This window comes from Pteropus alecto, unplaced genomic scaffold (genome assembly GCF_000325575.1).
Source record: "Pteropus alecto unplaced genomic scaffold, ASM32557v1 scaffold25, whole genome shotgun sequence".
In the NCBI taxonomy this organism is placed as follows: Eukaryota; Metazoa; Chordata; class Mammalia; order Chiroptera; family Pteropodidae; genus Pteropus; species Pteropus alecto.
Window position 1 is genome coordinate 25183988 of NW_006441955.1, and position 7918 is coordinate 25191905.

The 7918-nt window shown below is 29.8% G+C and overlaps 1 protein-coding gene across 1 annotated transcript in view; it reads right to left on the reverse strand.

Annotated features, from left to right (window-relative positions):
* Positions 1–7918, reverse strand: part of ADGRL4 (adhesion G protein-coupled receptor L4) — a 98279-nt gene that overhangs the window by 88341 nt on the left and 2020 nt on the right. The window lies entirely within an intron of this gene.

Below are 7918 nucleotides of genomic sequence, written 5' to 3' on the forward strand. Positions count from 1 at the left end.
CACCAATCTTAAAGAATCATAAACAAGCATACCAGGTGTTTTTTTTTTTTTTTATCAATTGTGTTTTGATAATATAGTGGGGAAAAAGCAAAATAATTCATTTTTATCTCAATGAGATTCAATTTTCTTATTTATAGACTTACTTCACATAGTTGTTTGAGGACCATACTAGGCAACTGTTTGAATGTGATTTCCCTGGGAAAGTTGTTTAATCTATAAATTGAGGATAATACTAGCTCTGATTTCAGTAATGTGTTATGAAGATTAAATTCATAAATTCATGTGAAATGCTTAAAATAGAGTGTAGCTCAGATAAAGCACTAAAATTAACTTCAATATTATTACTCTTTTGAGAATAAGCTGAAAGTTACTTAAGCATTAAAGAGACTAAATAAGGAGGAATAGAAATAATGGGAAAATAGATAATCAAAAGACTGGTTCATTTGCTTTTGAAACAACCAGGAATTGGCTATGAAGCATTCTGATGCCCTACAAAACTGGGACTATAGATAACTGACATTCCAGAACAAAGGAAATATAAATTTTGCAAAATACACTTAGCAATCTTAAAATATTGCCAAAAGAGTAGAACAATAGTAAACGAAGCAGAAAAACTGAGACTCAGTGAGTTGCTTAGTGGGACTGAAGGTGCTATCTCCATTATCACTTTGCTCTTCTTTCTACTAGTATTTTTCTTGCAGATTAAAATGTATAAAAATTCCACATTTAGAGCACAATTTTCATTTAATTAATTTTAATTTCCTAGCAGCTCCTAAAGGTACCGCTCAATAGAAAATATAGCATGGTACAATTTCCATGTTCATTTCACATGCAAAATGAAAACTAATGATAGAAAAACAATCTCCAATTTTTATTGTTATTGATACCTTATCATCAGCAGCACATGTTATAATGAATTAAAGTTTTATCCTGAAGTAAAAACAACAGCAACAAAAAATTGGTGTACTTCACTTGGAATAAATTCAGTAATCTAAAAATGTCAAATCAGATGATTGGTTTTATTTAGGATTGATTTCATACAGAAGTTTGAATACTTCTTTTTGGTTGTTGAAATCAGAACTCAGAAGCTGTTTGTTTTTGCTATTTCAGTTTAAGACTCAATGCTATTAGTTATCTGATGGTACCTTTCTGAGTCTAAATATGCAATAAATCCATCTAGATAATACTAATTTAAAAGTGATTAAATATAAATGAAACTTTTACATGAAGAAAAATTTTCTTTTGTTTCACTATAAATTATTTGGCAAAATCCAAAATCATGTTCATTTTAAAACTTTGTATAAGATCACAAGAGATTTCTTAGTTTGTATCATTAATTCTCACAACTGTCCTATCAGATAAATATGAAGTGGAATGACATAGAAAAATGATTTCTGAAGCTTTGTCTGCAAAAACAACATTGTCAAGTTAGAACAGAGAAATTTTTTGTTTTAAAACTGTGGAGCTGATCAGCAAAACTCAAATGACACAAGTCTTTTTTCCTTTTTTTTTTAAAAAATAAAATATTAGCTTGAACGAAGTTTTTATTATCGTTTATTGTTTTATTTTTCTCTTTCTATATGTTGAAGAAATTTATAATTTTATGGAGGATATTTTTGAGGAAGTTCCACCCAATTACTGTGGTAGATTTTGTTCTCTCTTTTGTGTAACCCTTCTTGTCAATAGACGAAAGAGGTCACATCTCTAGTACAAGGAAAAGGATTACTAAAATTGGCAAAGGTGTTTTATTTATTTGGATGAAGTTCATAGAAATCAAGCATCCTGGAATACAAGCCTTAGGTTAATTTAGCTTTTATTTATTAAATAGTTTAGCTTTTCTGTTCAGTACAAGAAATCTCAAAGAAATATGTACCTTCTTTAAACAAATCTGACTCACGACTATCTAGATGCATATCAGAGGTCCTACTTTCTCAAGTTTGTATTAGTATTCATTTACCTAAGAAGTTCCTCTGGAGCATGTAAAAACACATCTGTTACAAAAAACATTTGCTTCCTCAAGAATTTTTAGTAACATTACATATGAAGGAAGATATATGTTATTGAGGTAATGTTATTTAGAAGAGTGTAATGTTATTGAGATATATATTTCAAATTCTTCAAATATTCTTCAAATATTACTTAAAAATCAGGAGATATCTCCTGAGGATTGGAATAACAATGAAAGAAAGAAAGAGAGAAAAGGCAGGAGGAAGTGAGGAAGTGAGAAAGGGAAGAAGAAAATGCTAACCTAGGCTGCTACTCAACACTCTCCTCCAAGTTCTAATACCACAAAATGTAATAAACATAAAAGGAAAAAAAAAGTTGCAGATGAACTACCAGGACAGCTGACAGTCTGATGTGAGATGAAAACAAATATTCAAAAGATATACCAATTTGAAGCCTTATGACAAAAAAGATAAGATTTAAAAGATGCTGTGAAAAATAACTTCTCTAGAGGGACCTGATTGAGGATGTTTTGATCCACACTACGTTCTGGATATGTAATTTCACAGAAGTTATATATAGATATAATTTAATGGTAATTTGTGAACTCAAATTTCTTTATTTTTGTTTCAAACTGTCTCCCTTAATAAATATACTAAACATTTTTTTGTAACAGAAATATACTGTTGTTATGCTGAGTAATTAGGAGTACCATTTCTAAATTTTCAAGACTATAATTGATTTCCAGGATTAAAGGGACAGAATAAATATTCCAACTGTTAAAATAAGTAAATGATTTTGCCATTTCCTCAGTTATTTTTTAAAGGTTATTATGTTTTCTCATATTAAAAAATGTTTAATCTGTTACCCAAAATCCACTGATATATTTTTATGACATTTTTCCTACATCGTAATGGTTATTTTATAAAATATTTGAATAGTAACTGCATAATGAATATATTTCAGAATAAGTTAGTATACACTTAGAATTGAGTTCAACAGTGAACAAGATTTATCTTTGTTAATTTTTGAGCTAAAAATATCAACAGTGTTCTTTGGAAGTAGATTCATGAAGAAGAGGTAATGTTTATGAGGTGAATATGTAAAAATAATGCACCTATCTTTAACCAAGTAACAGAATATATGCATCCAAATGAGAATAATTGAAAATCAGTACATTTATTCCAGTTATCTTTATTAAAAGCAAGATATTATAAGCAATATCAAAATATCTCAAAACTTTTGAGTCTTTATTCTATGCTACTCATGCTAAATATTTCAACTTGTATTACTTTATAACTACACATAATTTTCTTAAAACTACTTTGAAAATTAATTGTCCACTTTATCCATCAGATTTGGTTAAAAGTTCTTCTTAGCTGTTTCTGGAAATCCAATCTCACTGTAATTGAGGATTATATAGAATTTTTTTAAAGCCTCAATTATCATAATGATGTCAGTACTCAAACTTTTATTGTTATATATATCATTGTAATAATTATAATAATTTTATTGTTATATATCATTATGATAATTGAGGATTAAATTATTAAAAATTATCAAATTATTACAACATCATTGTAATAATTGAAGATTTAAAAAATTTATATATATAAAACTAAAATTTGAGTACTGGCAACATCATTGTAATAATTAAACAATCTTACAATAACACTTTATTTGAGTGAGAAATGAGAGCTACTTCTCATTAGTACATGTGATTCTGGCATGTTTTTAAAAATCAAATATATGAAGTGAACACATCTCATAAAAGTTAAAAGTATATATATATATCATTATAACTATCATATAGGTGTAACTACATATCATAGTTAAATATGAAATATCATGGAAATGTGATGTAAAGAACAGTTAGGATTATTTTTCTGTTTATACTTCTATTATGGAAATTATCAAATTATCACTGTTAAGTATTTAAAACTGCATTATTCATAGTTTATAGAGTATATCTAATTGTGTTAATCATGTGTATATACATAACATAACACACAGACACATACATTTTGCATGCTTGGAATCTGTTCTGATGGTTGCTGGTTTGCCCATTTTGAGCCTCTTCTTTATTATTAAAAAATCAACTGTTATGAAAGCAATCACATGTCCTCAGTACTTCTGTTTTAGCCCAGGCAGAATCATGATGGCGAATTACTTTAATATTTCTCCCACATTCTGAACCCATAGGATGTGTTTTCTTCTTGACTCTGAGACAACTCTTGTAACATGGTTTTCTCTACTTTTATCAATGTTATACTGTTCTCTAGTTTATTATATTATTCCAATAGAATTTTATGAGCATATATATGGTTATTAGATAACAATAAAAAAACTGCTTTTTAAATGTAGAGTATATCTCCCTGAGTGTGAGCATCAAGACTTAATTATTTTCTGTAGAGTGCTTGTGATGTGATGCATAATAGACATGTCCCAAGCTAAAAAAAGATTTTTATACATGCATACAAAATGACAATTAATCCTTCTTGACCCTCCCTGGGACAATTGTTTTTCTTCTCCCCATTCTGATTCCATGAAATTTCCAAGAATGCAGCCTCACTTAAAGAGTTTATATGAGAGTAGAGAGGTTGTCTCTTCCATCCATCCATCTTCGCACCCTAACATGCACTCTACTGCATCCTTCCCATTGCTCTTATTTCTCACCTCTCCCAGCTCAGTTTATTCTAACTTAAACAATTTTGTTTTAGATATATGTACACGAACATTCTTTTAACTCTTCTAACTTCCCATTCCATTTTTAACACTTTCTTAATTACTTAGGAGAGGAAGGATCTCTCACTCCCTATATTTATGATAATTGTGTACCAGAGGGTAACCAAAACTGTGCTGAGAAGCATATGGAATAACAATAGTAATATATGTTTAAAAAAACTAAAAACCTACATTTTAGGGTGAAAAATCAACAATTTCAAAAGCCTTTACATATATACCATAACTTCTACATAAACTTTTCTATCTCCTGTCTTACCCGCACATGTATCAGCTTAAACATAAGTGAGCAAATAAATCTCCAATAATACCATAAAGTTGTTAAAAATAATTAATAAATTCCTATTGAAATAATATTGTTCTACCAATTTGGCTTAAAAACCTCTACTACACAGTTATGTCAGGCAGCTAGTAATATGCTTAACATTACTGATAATCTAGAGAAGGTTCAGATCCCAGGGTTGAGTCTTATCTCTCTTAGTTCAGCCCGGGGATACTGGGAAACTCACTTAAGCTTTCAGAGTTCTGCTTCTCTTGTAACCAAAAGACTCTAGCATGGAACTCAACCCATCTAGTTGTAACCAGTAATAAAGGTGTTTGTAAATAAAAGACAGCATCTCTACATTCTATTTTAAAAGCTGAATTTAATTAAAGATATGTTTGGTAGAAGTGACATGAAATATAATAAACTTTATAAATAAAAGTACTATTATTTTTATAGGTTGGGTCAAATAGCCTTTTGTGAGTTGACCCTTGTTAATCCATTCTTATTCTACCTAACATGGTCATCTTTCTAATACACACTATTTATCAGGTAATTTAATATCTGTCAATGACTCTTCTTTGTTAACGGAATAAAGTTCATATCCTTGACATCCTGACTTAATTCCCACTAACCTGTGATATGTATTTACCGTGAAATACTTGGAGCTTCTTAAAACATACACGTATGTTCAACTTCTAGGCCTTTATTAAGTTTGGTTCCTATTGCCTGACTTCTCTTTGCCACTTAGTCAATCTTGATAAATCCTATTTATTTTTTAGTTCTTAATTTAACTTAAATGTCACCACCACTTGCAAAGCTTTCCTGCAGTTGGCTGTATGTCTCAAATTTATCCCTATTTCTATCTTTTTAACATTGCACTGTCATTAATACAGTTCTGTAACCATACCCGAATATACTGAAAATTGAGATGTTTACTTAGTCTTTCTAAGATTCTATTTTTTTAACTATAAAGTGAGAATAATAATAGATAAAGGTGATGCGCTAATCAATATCTTGCTACTCAGTTCACAGAGATATTAGCTATCCCGATAATTATGGTGATAATCATAATGATGATGATGAAAATGTTCAATAAATATTTGTTCAATAAAAAGATGATCAAATAAAATAAATTCACTACTAATAAAAATTATTTCTATAGTACCATGTAATCTAAATTCTAAATGACTTGCTCAAAAGCAGCTCTTGGAACAGAATACATTTATTGAAGATGGATTATTACTACTACATTTCTTTGGCGGTATCTAAGGGAGCCAAATTTTATGAAGACAATGAAGATGATGGTAATGATGTCAAAAAAGAAAACTTTCATTCCTCAATAAGATGGCATCCACTTTAACAACCTCCTGTCTAGTCATTTCTCATTGGCCTAATACCAATCTTAGAGAAAGATAGAAAACGTAGGGAATTTCTCTATAGATGAAAAAAGCCAACAAGAGCATTCAAACCCAAAATATAACCTAGACTACTTAGCAGTTGAAATACAATGTTTTAGGTTTAATTCTTAAAAAGCACGTTAAGTATACTTATTGAAAAAATATCAAAAATCTGTCAGTGAATTAATAAAAGAGGAAAACCACTGTTTGAACAGTTATAGGAGGACATCATAAACCTTAATTAGTGGATATTAACAAGTGAATATATAACTTTCTTTAACAAGAAGGGGATTTAAGTTAAAAAGAAGGGGATTTAAGTTAAAAAGAACTTGAAGAGAAAAAATATTCTTCTTACAAATTGTGTTCTATATGAAAAGAAATTGCACACTAACAGGTCTTGAAGTATTTTTTTCAATGGTAAATATTTTCAGTCCTTCAGCTGGCTATTGACTTAGGCAGCAGAGAAAAAAAAAAAAAACCCAACTGTATTGGATAATGAAAGATGTGTTTTTAATATAAATCATTAAAAAACATGATTATAAGCTGGTTGGCTACTAGAGGTCCAAATTGTGAAAAATTGTGATGTTAATGATGGTAATCATGACAGCTGAAAAATACCTAAATAACAAAGAAACATTGCTACTTATGAAGTACTATGGTACAATTTGTAACGATTAGCAGATAAGCACACTAATATGTTTGACACACTATTTTGAAGGTCACTCAACTATCAACTTGCCATAATGCCATTCAATTAAATACACAATAAAGATCTAAGGTTATTTATGGAAAGAATTTTATAATGCTTGTAGAATAGTATATTACAAATCCCAGCTGTATGTACAAGCAGAAATGCCTAATTTAATGCACCATTAAGCAACTGTAGCTTTATTCTACATTTTTAAAACATTAATTGTAATGAGGTTTAGCCTTACTATTAAATTATTTAAAGAGCTTTTCAAGTTGAATCATGAGATACAACTTGTTCATGCTATAAGCAAACACATGTAATATTAACAATGTACAATATCCTGGCTCAATTAGAAAAAGTCCATGTTATTTTAAATACATTTAGAAATATCACACCACACAGTTCTAATTTGAACTTGCCATTTAATTATATTTTCAAATTAATTTATATGACTTGAAATTTTTTTCTCTCTCTTTTACACAAAATGTTGTTATATCGACCCAGTTAAAACTAGATTCTACTCAAAATAAAAGAGTGAATAAAGAAAAATTGAGTAATGTTTGAGGAAATAGGAGTGGTGGTGGTGGTGGTGGTGGTGGTGGTGGTGGTGGTGGAGATGACAGACAAGAAATCACTTTCATTTGATTATCAAGTATTGTTATGTTTATTAAGTCAATGGCTAACTTCTCTAGAAGTACCCTTTCCAGCATTCTTGCTCAGGGCTCTAGCTTAAAGTTCTATAAATGGATCTACTTTTTCACAAAAGAATGCATTTTCAAAATTCGCTTCTCTCTCCTTCCCTCCCTCCTTCCCCTTCTCCTCCTCCTTCTCATCCCTCTCTCCCTCCCCTCCTCTTTTCCCCTCCCCCCTCCTTCTTTC